The sequence below is a fragment of the Bos indicus x Bos taurus genome, chromosome 9, assembly GCF_003369695.1.
Source record: "Bos indicus x Bos taurus breed Angus x Brahman F1 hybrid chromosome 9, Bos_hybrid_MaternalHap_v2.0, whole genome shotgun sequence".
Classification (NCBI taxonomy): Eukaryota; Metazoa; Chordata; class Mammalia; order Artiodactyla; family Bovidae; genus Bos; species Bos indicus x Bos taurus.
The window spans coordinates 62,892,967-62,910,183 of record NC_040084.1 but is presented as its reverse complement, the minus strand read 5'-3'; the positions used below and the strand labels follow the sequence as shown (position 1 = coordinate 62,910,183).

The following is a 17,217-nucleotide window of genomic DNA, read 5'->3' as shown; positions in this document are numbered from 1 at the left end:
TGAAAATTTCTGCTCCCTATAAGCTTCACCTCAAGTCCCACCTTTGAAGAAAGACTAATTTTACTCCTTTTTATGGAGCTGCTCTTCTCTAAATTGCAAGATCCATTCCACCCTCTCTGGCTGTGCCATACAGCTTGTCTTTCCAGTTTCTTTTTTTCATAAGCAGCTCTTGAAATAGAGTGTCAATTCCTTCAAGTCAGGTACAGCTGACTTTTACTGCCTTTTTAAACATTCAAGGAGTTCAACAGTGTGGAAACAACTCGATAAAAATTTTTTTCGTCAAAGTAACTTGAGTTCAAACCCTTCACTGCTTCAAATCAATCTTCCCAAGTAATGCTAATTACTGAGGCCATGCTGCGTCTAGCACTTTGTTCATTCCTGACATCTAAAGTCAGTTCTGGAGCAACAGGAATGTGACAAAGAAACATAAAAAGAGAGTGGAAAATTGACAGATTATTTCAAAGAGGTGGAAAAATTCACTAAGCAGTAGTCAAAGAGAGTCATTTTTTTAAATATAAATTTATTTATTTTAATTGGAGGTTAATAAACAGTCATTTAGGGACGTTTTAATGCAGAAAAGAAAGCTCTCACTTGAAATGCTAAGTGGGAGAACAACTTAAGTTTAGTTTATGAACATTGGTGCTAATTATTTAAAAGATAAGAACTAAATTAATTTCTTTTCTTAAAACCAAATACATTCAAACCTCTTCAATTTCCTGAAGTACTAAAGCAAGGTTTTGGGTAGAGTGGGCTGGAATAGATGGGGTGAGGACAGAGACTGTACTTTATTTTTCAGATGAATCCTATCACCTGAGAGCAGTTTCTGCTGTTTTCCAAGAATGAGTTACAGTGGTCACACTCTGGCCTCACCCTAATATTAGGCAGTGATGGAAAATTGTCTCTCTCAGCTCTGTGAATCAATAATTCTCAGTCCTTTAGAACTCCAATATTGTATTCTACCTTGATTTTATAACTACAACTCTACTAAAAGTCTTCACGGTATAATTATATATATACTTAAAGCACATAAGCTAAAAATACTTACTTTCACTACAACTCTAGACACACAACAATAGGATGAGTTGAACTGAATTATCTAAGAAAGCCATTCTAGAACCCAAGCAAAGATTCTCAGCACTTTTTTAATATAGACAATGGTAACTCTGAGCAGAGAGAACACACACAACTCCCTCTGACTTAATTTCATAATCAATGTCTGCTCATCCAAACAATGTTTCCCAAAGTTTTTGGACAAAGGATTAATTTTAGCTGAACTTATCTACTATTTGTCACTGAGTCTGTCTTTGACCTATCTCTAAAATGTTTTATTTATTTATTTGGCCATGCTGTGTGGTCTGGGGGATCTTAGTTCCACAACCAAGGATCAAAACCAAGCCCATGGTAAAAGCACTGAGTCCTAACCACTGGACCACCAAAGAATTCTCAAAATATTTTTTTAGATGACAGATTTTGAATTGTGCCAAAATTATACAACAAGAGTTCCCTTCCTCAGTGGTTGATCTTACTTAGTAAGCTATGTGCCATAAGTACGAACAATGGAGCACTCGCAAACTTGACTTGAACTTGGCCACGGGACATGTTTGAGCAATGGATGCTAGCAAACATGATGCAAGCAAAGGATTGAAAAGCACTTGTGCTTTTGGGGCTTCCCCTCTAACCGCCACCACTACCACCACCATATGACGGAGCCCAAACAAGCCTATTGAGGATGAAAAGCATGTGGTCCAGTCATTCCTGTGACCCATTCCTTCCACTTAACCACTGGAAGCAGTGCCAGCCAACAGCTCACTACAGATAACTGAGAACCAGCCTAAACCAGAAGAATTGCCCTGTGCATTCCAACTCCCACTGCAAAAAGTGTGAACCAAACAAATGGCTTCTGTTTTAAGCCACTAAGTTTTGAGGTGTTTTGTCATTCAGTAAAAGCTAACTGACACACCATGAGATTTCAAACAATTGCCTGCATTCTTTTCACCATTTGTCTTCAATTCCAATGATCCTTTGTTTGAATTGCTAGATCATTACTAGATCTTTCATTTTACTGAAACACAGTGTGATTATGGGATTGCAGTCTGGAAACCAATTCAGAGAATTTAGAGATTGTCTCATAAATGGGAGAATGGAAGAGTAATAGTTTTCACCAGCTGGATTTTACTAATATTCAGCTGTCATATCTCTGCAACATATTTCAAATGAGTGAAATACATCAGAAATACATTGATGGCTGAAACATAAGCACCAAAGTCCAACATCTTTTACAGCAAAGTTATTTGAAATCCAGGGAAAAAATGAAAGCTTTCAAGAAAAAACAAGAGCTTTTCTTTTTTTTTTTTAGTACACCAAGCAGGTGGCATACTATAACCACAAATAAAGCATTCAAATTTCAATTCATCTCAACAAAAATTGGGTGATTATTTGGCTTCATCATGGATCAAAGCCCCCAGATATCTGTAGTTTTTGTACCAGACATTCCAAAATGGAACCAAAGGAGAACAATAAATCTAAGTTGCAGCACATTCAAAATGAATCACTTGTTTATGTCACTGATAAAAATCATTGTTTTGATGCTATTATAGCTACAATTATTATGGCATCTATTGTTTCTGATTCCTATTGCATAATATGATTTTTTATTTTTGCATTTTTAATGAGTATTCTTGCTTAACTTTAGGACATTTAAATAGATTTCTCCATAAATTTCCAGACTGAAATCCACCTTCAGTGGATTTCATACCAAATTTTGTACTGATTTATCTCATCAGTCAGTGAGGAGGCAAAACTGACAATTGGTATTATATTCAATTTAAAAAACAGTGAAAACCCCCCAAAAATGGTTTTCAATAAATAAATAAGTTGGAAAGCATATGGAGAATCGGGAATCCCCTTGCATTCTTGCTGGGAATGTAAATTGATACAGCCACTATGGAGAACAGTATGGAGGTTCCTTAAAAAACTACAAATAGAACTACCACATGACCCAACAATCCCATTCTTGGGTGTATACCCAGAAGAAATCATAATTCAAAAGGACACATGCACCCCAATGTTCATTGCAGCACTATTTATAATATAGCCAGGACATGGAAGGAAACTAAATGTCCATCAACAGAAGAACCAATAAAGAAGATGTACATATGTACAATATTAAATGCAATATGGCTGGAATATTACTCAGCCATAAAAAGGAATGTAATCGAATGATTTGGAGAGACGTGGATGGACCTAGAGACTGTCATACAGAGTAAAGTAAATCAGAAAGAGAAAAATAAATATCATATATTAATGCATACCTGTGGAATCTAGAAAAACAATACCGATGATCTTATTTGCACAACAGAAATAGAGACACAGATATAGAGAATAAACATATGGACACTAAGAGGGGAAAGGGGGAGAACAGGATGAATTGGGAGATTGGGACTGACATATATACACTATTGATACTGTGTTTCAGGTAACAATGAGAACCTACTGTCCTCAGAGAACTCTATTCAGTGCTCAGGGAACTCTACTCAGTGCTCTGCAGTGACCTAAATGGTCACCACCCCCTCCACCACACCCACATATTTGGACAAATGGAGTGTTTATACCCACCTTTCTGAAAGTCCTGGAGCCCTTGGTCAGGGTCTGGCTGGTTCCCAAAGAGGAGGCTTTGGGCGCTGGAGACAGGCTTCAAAAAGGCTCCTATGTCGTGTATGGGATGCTCTGATGAAGATCTTGGGAAGGTCTTTGGTGCCATGACACAGGGAAGCCAGGGAGTTCTCTGTGGCTGTGCCTTTACGGATCCACAGTAAGTGTGCATTTGTCCCAGGGGACAAGTGACTCCGGAGGAAGGCTGCCACCCTCTCTCCTTTGCTTGTCGGTGAGGGACCAAGAGGACCAGGAACAAGTGTGGACGGGGCCTATGGCTTCTTTGGGCCTTTGAACCTGGCTGCATTCTGATCTTAATCTCTTAATCTCACGGCAGCGACTCGAATTTTTCATTCGAAGAAAACCAGAGGGCCTGCCTGCCCTTCTCCATCAACGCCCACCACTTTTTCTCCCCCTGCCTCTCACACCACCCCAGACACCCATGTTCCTACTCTCAAGAGGTGGGGAATAACATTGGGGAGGCCCTCGTCTTCCCCAAGAAGGACCCCTTGCTCCTGGCATATTTAGTGCCATTTCTAATCCTATCTTTGTTCTGATAGCTCTCAGAAAGTGGGGGTCCCTCCCCAGTGCCCCACCCCCTCTAGAGTGCCCCCAGCCAGCAGCAGGCCCCTCTGCCCACTCTCCCCAGCCTGACCCCTCCCTGCCATAGAGAGGCATCAGTGCTATCGCCCCGCAGCAGGGGCTGCATCAAGACCACCTCTCAGAGGCCGGACAGTGGCTTTTCTTGGTGGCATCACCTGGCACAGGTGGGAGTGAGGAGAAGTCCTTCCTCTCCATCATGGGATGAAGAGAGCTTAGACTATAATCTCCAAATTAGAGTTCTGATCAAAAGATGCAGAGTCCTGATCTCCAGACCCTTATTTCCCTTCCCAGGAAGAAAATAACTAAACCCTTATCCAGGAAAAAGCACCACACATTCCCTTGGACAACCTTGAGCTCTGCTGTAGGGAGTGTTTCAAAGTTTCTGCCTTCCTGAGGTTCTTCCTGAGGAAGTGTGTCTGTCCTAACCTGTGTCTGCTCAGGCCCCACCCACTAAGTGCAGGCAGATCTCCCCTAGGTTCCTGCAGGGGTGAGGGGGTAGCTATGTACACAGCCCCCTTCCCCTGCCCAGCTCTCCGCTGCTGACTACTGGGAGCTGCTCTTGGCCCACCAGCCATGGACTGGCATTCCCTTGGAGAGGGCCTCGCAGCTTTGCACAGGTATAAGCCCACCTCTGTTCCTCCCCTCCCAGGGCATGTTCCCAAGGGGGAGAGTTTAATGGCTGGAAGAGCATTGGAAGGAGCCTTCCGAGAATCATGGATGGACAGAAGCATATTTCAGAAGAGGTTTTCCTCCAATTCCTGCTCTCTCTCAAAGGACACAGAATGCTGAATATTTACTGTCTTAGATCATGAATTTCTTTTTCTTTTTTCATTTAAAAACCAAACCAACTTTGTTGCTGTTCAGTCGCTCAGTCATGTCTGGCTCTTTGTGACCCTATGAACTGCAACAGGCCACGCTTCCCTGTCGTTCACTATCTCCTGGAGCTTGCTCAAACTCATATTTAGTAGGTGATTCTATCTAACCAACTCATCGAAGCAAGTTTATTAAACATTTTTAAAGAGCTTATGGATTTCTGATACCTCCCACTAAAAGGAACCAAAAGGGACCCCAGTGTAAATCCCACCTAAGGTAGGTTCAGTGTATATCCTCTCTTTCTGCTTGCTGGACACCTGACACTGAGCCCCTTGGTAGGTGGGCAGATGGTGCTGGGCCCTGCTGATCCAGCCCCCTCTGCTGCTTCCTAAAGACTGTTAGAGGGGGAAGGACTGCCTGAGATCCACAGGTCACCCTATCACTGGTGTTGAGCCCATTCGGTTTTGAATTATCAGTCTTTCTCCATTTCCCCCAAGGTCTTGGTTTTGAGAAACGTAGCAGGACTTTTGAACTAGGCTTTTTTGTTTGTTTATTTGGAGCATGTTAAAATATTAATTTTGAGATTTTACCTCCTTTCAGGTTATTTTTGCTAATATCAGATGTATATATGACAAGTTTATGGTTCTTTTGTTTTAACCCTTCTTAGGGTTTCTTTAGAGAAAACTTTGAAGATAAACTCCTTCTTGATATATATATATATATATGTATTTTTTTTTCTTAGCAACTTGTTATCACTGGAATCAAAGGCGAAAAGTGATCTCTTTTTGAACTGGTTGTATTTGTATATCACAAGTAAAAGCTGTTTTTGTTCAGCTGCCCAAAAAAAAGAAAAAGAGATTTAATATTCTCAGTGGAAGCTGGAGTGAAATATTGGACCTCTCCTCTGAAGAATACTTTTCCATCAGGTTTTCAGAAACTGTTCCTGTAATGCCAAATGATTTGAAGTAAGAAGCATTTCCTTTAAAAAGCAGGTGTCTGATGAGCAGGTCAGTTAAATATAAGAAGTTTGTAACTATAAGCCAGTCATTTGGTTTTTTGAAAACTGTAAGTTTGGTGGAATAAGTACAGCATTGCGATTCTCAAGTTGAACAGTCTCAAATCTTTATATATGAAAACAGTAATAATCTTCCTTGTGTGCTTGGTGATGAAAGGTCCCCTGAGGAAAAAATGGACAGAGTATTTAAGGGCAAATACTTAATAAATATGAAAAATGGATTTCTCACCCCATCATCTAATTATTAGACATTATTTAATAGCTTATTAGGGGCTTCCCTGCTGGCTCAGTGGTAAAGATTCTGCCTGCCAATGTAGGAGATGTAGGTTTGATTCCTGGGTCAGGAAGATTTCCTGGCAGAGGAAATGGCAACCCACTCCAGTATTCTTGCCTGGGAAATCCCATGGACAGAGGAGCCTAGCGGGCTACAGTCTTTGGGGTCCCAAAAGAATCGGACTAAGCAACAATGACAATAGTTTATTAGATACTAAGAGAGGACAGACTAACGTTAATTCATCATTATTAGAAGCCAATACTGACACTTGCAGGAAGAAGTTTTTAAAAATTATACTCTAGCTTTTCTATGGTTGAAATACTGTAACTTCCTGTCATTAATATAGTGAACTGGGTCTCACGTGATCACAGGCTTGGGCTCACAAGATAAAAATAAATAACCCAAATAACCTCCTTCGTGACAGAAAAATATTTCAGAGCTAGAGGAAAAAGAGAAGACCTGGTCTGTGCAACCTGTGGTTTCTGTAGCTTACATTATAGGGTGTGTCCTGCCCAACTCTTTGTAACTCTGTGCACTGTAGCCCACCAGGCTTCTCTGTCCTGGGAATTTTCAAGGCAAGAATACTGGAGTGGGTTGCCTTTTCCTGCTCCAGGGGATCTTCCTGATACAGGGATCAAACCCTCGGCTCTTGTGTCTGCTGCACTGGCAGGCAGATGCTAGTGCATCTGGTAACACTAGCACCATCTGGGAAGTTTACATTATATACATGTGCAAACACAATCCTTCAGGATACTTAACAAGTAATAAATAATGATAACCTCTTTATTCAGAATCCAGTAGTTAGGTTGACTTTAAAGCGACTCTGTGGGGCTTTCGTTTTGGTGGGTATGAGTTTATGACAGAAAGTATAAGTTTTTCCAATCTGTTAATCACTATTGACCCTGTATTATGTGTTGCATGCTTTATCTCACTTAAGCTTCACAAAAAAACTCTTTTGAGACAGATGAGAAAATTGAGGGTAAGGAGAATGATAACTTGCCTGTGATCATGCAGTTTACAAATAATGAAGATGAAAGACGGGTTTTGCCAATGACCACATTCTTAGCCAGTAAATTCCTCTTAACGAAAGAAATAGCAATGAGGAAACTAGAAGATTCTAGGTTTTGTGGCCACTTAAAAAAAAAATGAAATGCTTCACAAATTTGCATATCATACTTGGTCGGGTTGCATGTTAATCTTCTCTGTATCATTTTGATTTTAGTGTATGTGCCACAGTAGTGAGCACTGTAACTCACACTTAACTTGGCTGAAAAAAGAGAGACCAAAAACAGTTGATTGGCACTACAAATAAACCCACGCAATTTATTAGACCTGACCCCTAGCGAGACTTTCCTTATCTGCCCTCAGTCATTAAGCTTTTACACTCTTAATTAATGGATACATATGTCAGCTGGGTTTATTGCATATGAAAAATGCCCAGGAACAAACAAAAAATAATATGTTGTTCCCAGGAGCAAGTAAGAAATTATTGATTATGATACGTGAGAGTTCACTCAGGTGCTTTGCTGTAGTAGAGGGAGAGAAAAGAAAAACAGGTTGGTGAAATATAGCTCCTGTAAAGAGCTGGATATTCTCCATGCTTTTGACAAACTCAATTTATGAGTATAGATCTGTGCCACAGAGCTGGCCACCCAGCAACCACACAAAACCATCTGTGCTTACCTAGTAACTGCTCAGAATAACCTAATTCTCCTGTTTTCAAAGTTAACAATATGAGACACAAAAGGAAAACATACAGAATTGAAAGAAATTGCAGGGAGATGGAATCTTTGCTGGTGCTAGACTTAACATTTTGGTAAAGCTTTGTCTAATTAGCTAAGATCCCATCCTGTAGGATAGACTATTTTGCAGAATAATTTTAAATACATTATTATTTTTAACCATCATTGCTTATAAATTCATTAAGTAAAGAAATTTAAATGTGGAATTACATACAAAGTCTTCATGGCAACATCCCAGCCCTCTCCAGCTACTCAGCATCCTTCCCTGGTTTCTCTACCTCTGCTCCCATCTTACAACTGGGACCTCAGACGGTCCCTTCATGCTTCTATTTATCTGTCCTTCACTGGCCTTTCTTTTCCTCTCTCCTTATTCTCTTGGGTTCAGCCATCATGTCTTGGAGTTGGTCCTGCATCCATATGACCAGCTCACATTTCCCTCAAATTCCAGGAGGTTTGTTCCATCACTGTGTTTAACACCTTTGTTTATCCGTATATTTACTTGCATCTTTTCAAATTCATGACAATGGCCTAGACTAGGCTTGGTGTTGTCTTTTGAGGATGCCAAGCACACTCCCACCTCCAGGCCTTTGCATCTGTTGCTTTCTCTGTTTGGAACACTGTTTCCCTTCATATGCATGGCTGGCTTCCTTACCTCCTTCATGTTTTTATCTAATGTCAGGGAGAACTTCCTGACCACCCCCTTTAAAACTGCAACACAAACTAAGTTAGACTCCTGTATTCCCTGTTCCCTCTCCATGCCTTACTCTTCTACATAGCAATTACAACTTCTAAAACATATGTGTTGCTTACATATTTTGTTGATTGCTTATCTCTCCATGCAAGCTTCCAAGGGCAGGAATTTTTATCTAATATGTTCAATTCTACATCCCTAGTGCTCACAACACTGGCACAAAAGCCAATATTACCCATGAATATAATGGATGAAGGAATGAGTGAATGATTGCCCCACTGGCACCTCACATAAAACTCCTTCTCGTTCATAGATCTGCTCCCTTCCTGCCATAAATAGTAGCATCTGCCTCCTTCTACTCATTCAGATGAAAAATCTCAATCACATTATCCCTTTTTTTAAATAACATATTTTAAGTTATTTTGAAATCCCACATACCCACTTCTTACTATTTATCCCATTTCTATTCTCCTAGCCCTGGTCCAGGGTCTCATCACCTGCCCTGCCTTTCACAAGGACTGCTGCATCACTTCAAGCCTTTCTTGTCTCCAGTTTCTGTTCTTCAGTTCATCCCAGAACACTGACCTAGACTGAGTTTCCTAAAATCCATATGTCAGATCACATCATGCCCTATTCTAAATCCTTAACATGGAATTGAAGACTGTCCATGACCTGATCTCAAACCATCCTGCAATCCTCACCTTTCACATGCTCTATATCCAGACACAGGGGACAGCTTCCCCTGTCCTAAAGCCAAGGGTACTGTGATGACTCCAAACCTTGCTGCTGTTCCCTCAGCTGCCCAAGCCAATGCATCCATTGCTTGTTCTACAAGCATTCCCTGAACTGTCTCTGTCCTCCGCTTCCCACCCACTTTGTTGATATCTCTAAGTTTGCACTTACGAATCAAGATTGCAGGGAGAAATATCAATAACCTCAGATATGCAGATGACACCACCCTTATGGCAGAAAGTGAAGAATAATGAAAGAGCCTCTTGATGAAAGTGAAAGAGGAGAGTGAAAAAGTTGGCTTAAAGCTCAACATTCAGAAAACTAAGATCACGGCATCCGGTCCCATCACTTTATGGCAAATAGATAGGGAAACAGTGGAAACAGTGGCTGACTTTATTTGGGGGGGCTCCAAAATCACTGCAGATGGTGATTGCAGCCATGAAATTAAAAGACACTTACTCCTTGGAAGGAAAGTTATGACCAACCTAGACAGCATATTAAAAAGCAGAGACATTACTTTGTCCACAAAGGTCTGTCTAGTCAAGGCTATGATTTTTCCAGTAGTCATGTATGGATGTGAGAGTTGGACTATAAAGAAAGCTGAGTGCCGAAGAATTGATGCTTTTGAACTGTGGTGTTGGAGAATACTCTTGAGAGTCCCTTGGACTGCAAGGAGATCCAACCAGTCCATCCTAAAGGACATCAGTCCTGGGTGTTCATTGGAAGAACTGATGTTGAGGCTGAAACTCCAATACTTTGGCCACCTGATGCAAAGAGCTGACTCATTTGAAAAGACCCTGATGCTGGGAAAGATTGAGGGCAGGAGGAGAAGGGGACGACAGAGGATGAGATGGTTGGCTGGCATGCATCACCGACTCAATGGACATGGGTTTGGGTGGACTCTGAGAGTTGGTGAAGGACCGGGAAGCCTGGCGTGCTGCGCTTCATGGGGTTGCAAAGAGTTGGACACAACTGTGCGACTGAACTGAACTGAACTGAATCCATTTAATCTTTTTTTTAATTGGAATATAATTGCTTTATAATGTTGTGTTAGTTTCTGATGTACAGTGAAATGAATCTGGTATATACATACATATATCCCCATCCTCTTGAGCCTTCTTCCCTCCTCATCCCCATCCCACTCTGCTAGGTCATCACAGAGCACCAAACCTAGCTCCCTGTGCTTTATAGCAGCTTCCCACTCTTAAATGCCCATCTCTCACCTCAAGCCACAGTCTCATTGAGAACCGTCTGCAGGCATCATTTACCTATATATGCATCATAGTGATTAGCCAGTGTTTAACAGAGTAGGCACTAGAAACTGTGTATCAACTGTCTGAATGAAATGTGAGTACATAATGGAAGTTTCATGTTGTGTGATAGGATAGAATTCTTCAACAGGACTAAGGGGAAAGACATGGGTTTAATAAGGGCACAATTTATGCTTATTTTTGCTCATCATTCAGACCCAGTTGTAGGCCCACTGAGGGAAACCTACCATATAGCCCTTAGTCTAAACCAGCACAAACTGTGCTGTATTCATAAAGCTGGTCTCAGTCCCATGTGACAAATGAGTCCCCCGAGTCCCACACCCAGCATCACACCTACCCACTCTGACTTCTGGGCTGGGCAACTACCAGGCTATAAAATAGAATTGTTACTTATATAAGCAAATTAAAATAAAGATAATTGGTAGGAGAAGAGGGAAGGATGTGGGAGGAATAATTCCATAAATTTTGCCTTATTTTATTCATCATATTTGATTTCATTTCATTTCACCTTAAAATCTATAGAAATGTGCTTAAAAGCACAAATGTGACTGTATCAGCATACTTTTTAAAATTTGTTGAATTTTACTTTGTCTTTTAATTTTTTAATATTATCTTTTATTTTGGCTGCACTGAGTCTTCGTCTTCACGGTGGCATCCAGTCTCAGTCTTTGTGGCCCTGGGGCTTCTTTAGTTGCGACATGCAGACTTAGCTGCCCTGTAGCATGTGGAATCTTAGTTTGCCAACAGGGATTGAACCCACATCCCCTGCATTGGAAGGCAGATTCTCAACCACTGGACCACCAGGGAAGTCCCTGTCTTGACAAACTTTTATTGTATGTTAATGCTTTTCTTCTTTGCTGGTCCCCCTTCCTCACCTACTCCCACCTCCACTTTTTGCCTTAGGGAGCCCATGTTAACAGTCTACCATAATTCTCTTCCTTCTCATACAAGCATATAAGAAAGCTATTAATCGTATAGACATGTGTGAATTTGTAATTATTTTATAAAAACTGGATTTTTATGCACTCTTTGACATCTTGCTTTGCACGGTCATAACTCCTTGATAACTAACCCTGCTGAATCAACTAATAAGTAGGTTCTAATAGGTAGATTCTTTGTACAGGCTGCATAAAATTCCTCCATCTTATCTATTCAGGATAGATTCCCTAGAGTGAAATTTCTAGATCAGAGTGTATTTGTATTTATAATTTTAATAGTGTTGCCAGATGCTATATTACTAAAAGGCTATAACAATGCATATTTTCACCTGCAGTGAATGAGAGAAGCCTTTGCCCTGCATTCCCACCAGCAGTAGGTATTATTGGGCTTTTAATTTCCATCTGTCTGAGTTATAAAATAACATCTTGATGTTACTTAAATTTGCATCTCTGAATCATTAGTGAGTTTTAGGATCTTCATATGGCTACAACCTATCTGACTTTTCTCTTCAATGAATTGTTTGTTCATGCTTTTTGATTATATCTCTATTGAGGTCTTTTGACAACTTGTCTCAATTTGCAGGAGGTCTTTGAATATTATAAATATTAAACATTTGTCTGTTCTCTGTATTGCAGATATTTCCCCATGGCTTTCATTTGCATTTTGACTTAGTTTATAGCATCTTTTGCCATATTTACATAATCAAATATCCTATCTTTTCTTTAACAGTCCCTGGATTTGCAGTCATGGGTAAGGTGTCTCTAGCCCCTAGGTTTTTCATATAAGCACCAGGATTTTGTTGTAAGATACTGATATTTTTATATTAAATTTTTAACTGATTTGAAATTTTTTCCCTTAAGATGCAGATAAAGGTGGGAGTACAAGTTGATTTTTTACACAGCCAGTTGTACCAGCAACATTTATTCAATAATTCATCCTTTCTCACTGAGCTGAGGTACAGTAAGCCCCCTACATATGAACCATCAAGCTGTAGACTTTCAAATATTCGAACATGCGTTCACATGTCCAATCATGTAGGTTAGCTCATGTGTCTGGCATGCATTGTCACATGCGTGCATCCTCTACAAGCAGTTGCGCTTTTGTGTACTTTACTGTACAGAGTACAGTAGTACAGTACCTTTATTTCAAGCTTCAGGATGTCCGGAAGCAAGCATAAAGGCAGCAGTGAAATAGCTGTGTTGCTAAGTAGTGCCAGCTGCTGTACTGTACTTTTCAAGGTTCTATAGTTATCAAGGAGGAGATAATGAAGAGAAGAAACCCAAGGATATTACCAAAGTGAAAAGATGAAGACTGGAGGAGCCAGCAAAAGAAAATGGAGGAAAAATGGCTAGTGACGTAAGAAGAAAACGCGGGAGAATGTGGAATCCTATAAGCCAAATGAAGAACGTTTCTAGAATGATGAGACGATAAACTCTGCCAAGTACTGATGACGAGACAAGATGAAGATTTAGAATTGTCCAGTGAATTTAGCAATACGGAGGTCACTGGTGACCTCAGGAAGAGAACCTTTGGTCATATGTATGACATAAGAGAAGATTTAAAAATTTAAATAGCACAAACTTGTGAGTAGCCTCTAAAAAAAGAAGTGATAAATTCATTAAAATTGGTGTTATATTTACATTTGGATTGTTAACTGTAACTTTGTTTACATCTATTTTTTCATTGTCAATTAGCAAGAGATCAGTCTGTGTCTTTATCTCGATTTTTTTCATGTTTCCAATTAACAAGAGCTAAAAGGCCTCTTGGTCTCATATTAAACACTTTGTGGTTCTCAACAGGTGTTTGTTGAATAAGTAGGTATGCATCTCACATTCTAACACTACCTAGCAAAGGTTCCCCTCACTGAGTCAACATACTAACAGAATGACGGGAGTCAAGATCACACATGGTCTCCTTAAATGAAAAAAGTATTGTCTTTTACAAAGATAAAATCAAGATCTCAATTGATGACTGTGCTAAATGGTAAAGTAAAATAACATTAATTCTAGTCCAGAGTCCTAATTCCAACCTAAATAGTATTCGAAAGTTTATAGTTGGGCATGAAGGGAGGAAAAATGTCACCTACAACAGATGGCTCTACCTTATGACATTTTCATCAAAGCACCAACTGTCCTTTAAAAGCTTGGTTTCCAAATTTGATTTATATATTTAAAAGATCAGTAACAGGAGAAGTAATAGCCCAGGGAAATAATACAACCCAAATATAGCAGTTTTTGTTAGAAAGTATCTTTACGTGAGAATTGCGTATTAGATGGAGATGACACATGAAAGAAAAAGAAGCAGAAGAAACTATTGTAAGAAAGAATATTCACAGTTCCAGTTCAGTGGACTTGGTGAATAAAGACACAATTGTGAATTCTTTTGAAGCATCTCATTCCTCAAGCCATTGTAAAGGATTTACACTATTCCTTTTACAAAAAGTAGAATTAAATTAGATTTTCAAAACTACACCAATCTTGTCTCACATAGAGTTCCTTGATTACAGATTTAAACACATCTAAAATTCAGAGTAAACATTCCCACCTACTTACACAATGACCAGGCCGCAACCATGGTACAAGCTGCCACAGTTCTGAGAACTGGCCTCAAAAATGGGAACAAACTGACCCTGGAACTGAAAACTAACTGTGCTTAAAACAACTGAGATGATGCTGACCAGACCACCACATGATCAATTTCAAGATGACTGTCAGCTGATTATGCTGTTTCTGCGTGTAGCCCCCTCCCTCTGCCTATAAAAGCTCTTATCCACTGATGCCCAGTGTGGGGGAGTTGGCCTTTGGACAGGAGTCCCCCTCCCTCCTCCCCAGGTTGCCAGCATTCAAAATAAAGCACACTTTCCTTTCCACCAACCTGGCCTCTTTATTGACTTTAGAGCAACAAGTAGCTGTTCATCGTGTAGTTAACTCTTTCCACCTGCTGGGGCTTTCAGTATTTATAAGACAGCTCACAGGATATGGCTCAGAATATTATCCACAGCCCTTGGAGGGGAACTAAAGGTCCTTGACTCTGCTTAATGACTAAACTAATATTATTTTGTCCTGTTTGACTGTTTTCCTTTGCTTTTGTATTTTCTCACTTCTCTGATTAAACTTACTCTTCGGCTAAAGTTTTTCTACAAACAAAAGGCAGGTGGAGGACACAGGTGGTGAAGGATCATAGGGTCCTGCTCCATTTTACTATAAGAAAGTTCACATTATTTTTCAATTTTAGCAATGATCTTTTTTAAAAAGTATGTTTTGAGTCATCTGGATTACTTTCTCATTACCAAGACTGCCCTATAATTCAGTACTTGCATTTGTGTTTGCCTTCTCTGGTGGCTTAGATGGTAAAAGAATCTGCCTGCAATGGGGGAGACCCGGGTTCGATTCCTAGGTTGGGGAGATCCCCTGAAGAAGGGGATAGCAACCCACTCCAGTGTTCTTGCCTAGAGAATCCCATGGACAGAGGAGCCTGGTGGGCCACAGTCCATGGGGTCACAAAGAATTGGGTACGACTAAAGTGATGAACACTTTACAATCCTATGGTGCCTAAGGACCACCTGTAATCATGGTTTTTATCTTACACATGTGGTGGGTAACAAGCGTGACCACCATTCTGTTGGCATATTCTAACATCAAAAGACTAATTTGCTTTTGCTTACTAGTTGTAAATGAAAACTTTTTTTCCTTTACAATTTAAAGATATTTTTAATAAAATAAGACTTCCTTAATTTACTTACTAAACTGAAATTGTTTTAATGATATAAGAAATGTAGTAAAGCATCATGATGTACATACATGCTCAGTCACTCTGTTGAGTCTGACTTTTTACAGCCCCATGGTCTGTAACCTGCCAGGCTCCTCTGTCCTTGGGATTCTCCAGGCAAGAATACTGGAGTGGGTTGCTGTTTCCTCCTCCAGGAGACCTTCCTGACCCAGGGATCAAATCCATGTCTCCTGAGTCTTGGCATTGCAGGTGAATTCTTTACCGCTGAGTCACTGGGGAAGCCCCATCAAGATGTATCCCTTGGGCAAATGGGAAGAAAATAGATAGAAATGTAATGTATAAATGATTCAATGCATAACAAGGTAGGTTTTATGGTACTCCAGTGGCGCTTGGAAAAGAAGTGGTTTGAATAGAGAACAGAGTTCCTAGAATTCAGGTATCACAAAGCAGATTGAACTGAACTAAAAACAAAACAAATAACAACAAAAAAGAAACAAATAACATTGTGACATCAGAGTCAAATGCAGTTTGCCAAGAAACATGTTTCTTACATGTATACACTGTTAGAATAAATGCAGCAACCAAAACTCAGAGAAGTCTTTTGGTTGAAAAAAAACATTCTAAATCTCCAATATTGGGATATACTATAAATGTATAGGTCCACTTGAAATGAATATATGTTCTGAAAGGGCATCAATATCAATAATAGTAAGGACTCCAAAGATGTTCCGCTACATTGAAGGTCAAAGGAATCCAATCCACAAATGACATCTAAAATTTAAACATTTTTATATTAAATTCAATGTTATAAATTTTGTCTCCACAAAGTAATATGTCATACTAAATTGATAATTAGTCTTCATCTCAGTTTTGTAAATGTACATACTTCTCTATTATCATAATAGAGTTTAAGTCAACATTGAAAGTGCGAAGAATTTGGCCTTTCAAGGAGGCCTGGGCTTTAATTCAGTTTGAGAAACCCTAAACAGATACTATCTAAAATGTTTTCCATACTTTTCTACATCTCTGACCTTTTAGCATCACCATGGACCCCATTGCCACAGGGACCATAAAAAGAAAGTGAGACTCAAAAAAATTAATCTGTCATCACAACTGAGATAGTATCACAAAGCAATTGATGCTAAGACTCTCAGGTCATTTTCATATAGAAAAGAGAACATGGATATATATTGGTTGGCATCTAATTCATCTACTTCATTCAAAATGTATTATCCTAAAGAGAACTGTTTTATTAACAAAGCAATTTTCCCTAAAATGATACTGAGTGGCAAGTTAATATAGCTTATTCATAATTCTATACTGTTTATAAAACACCCACCATTGAAAACAAATTATCCAGATATATGTTATCTAAAATTTTCAGGGAGCACAAGCAAGAGGCAGGCAGGATTCTGACCTTGCTGGGCATGATTGCTCATGCTGGATCTCTTCTTGCTATCACAGCTAGCAGTCCATCTAAATGAAATTCACATTTCCAGTGCTAATAAGTTTCGAGAGCTTCTAAGTCAAAGTTCTCTTTGACCAAGGAGAATTGAAATTTGTATTGCTTATTGCTCTTGTCTCAATATATGACTATCTTTGATGATTCCTACTAGTTTGATGCCAATTCCTACTATTAATGCCAATAAATGAATAAATGTATCCAGTTTTTTAGCAGTTAGGAAGCACTTGCAGTAATGCTTCTGTCCTATTAAAATTAAATGGAAACATTACGTAGAGAAAGAGATGTTTACTAC

At 39.5% G+C, this 17,217-nt stretch overlaps 1 non-coding gene across 1 annotated transcript; it reads right to left on the bottom strand.

Moving 5' to 3' along the window:
* Positions 1-7,495: 7,495 nt before the first annotated feature.
* Positions 7,496-7,602, bottom strand: LOC113898947. The gene has a single exon (XR_003512799.1). It is a non-coding gene; the product is annotated as a U6 spliceosomal RNA (small nuclear RNA).
* Between the last annotated feature and the right edge of the window lie 9,615 nt (positions 7,603-17,217).